The following is a 363-nucleotide window of genomic DNA, read 5'->3' as shown; positions in this document are numbered from 1 at the left end:
CAGAGCCACTCTGACTTAGCAACCATGGTCTCTGATCTAATCAAAACCACTCAAAGTTTCATGACTGAAACAAGGTCCTCCATTAGAAACTTGAAGGCACAAGTGGGTCAGCTGAGCAAGAAAGTTACTGAACTCCCTCCTAGTACTCTTCTAAGTAATACAGAAGAGAATCCAAAAGGAGAGTGCAAAGCCATTGACTTAGTCAACATGGCCGAATGCATCAAGGAGGAGGAGGACGAAAATCCTAGTGAGAAAGACCTCCTGGGATGTTCCTCAAGCAAGAAGGAGAGTCCTATTAAGGATCCTGAGGAATCTGAGGCTTATTTAGAGACCATAGAGATTCCATTAAATCTCCTTCTGCCA

This window comes from Arachis duranensis, chromosome 3 (assembly GCF_000817695.3).
Source record: "Arachis duranensis cultivar V14167 chromosome 3, aradu.V14167.gnm2.J7QH, whole genome shotgun sequence".
In the NCBI taxonomy this organism is placed as follows: Eukaryota; Viridiplantae; Streptophyta; class Magnoliopsida; order Fabales; family Fabaceae; genus Arachis; species Arachis duranensis.
Note: the sequence above shows the minus strand (reverse complement) of the source record.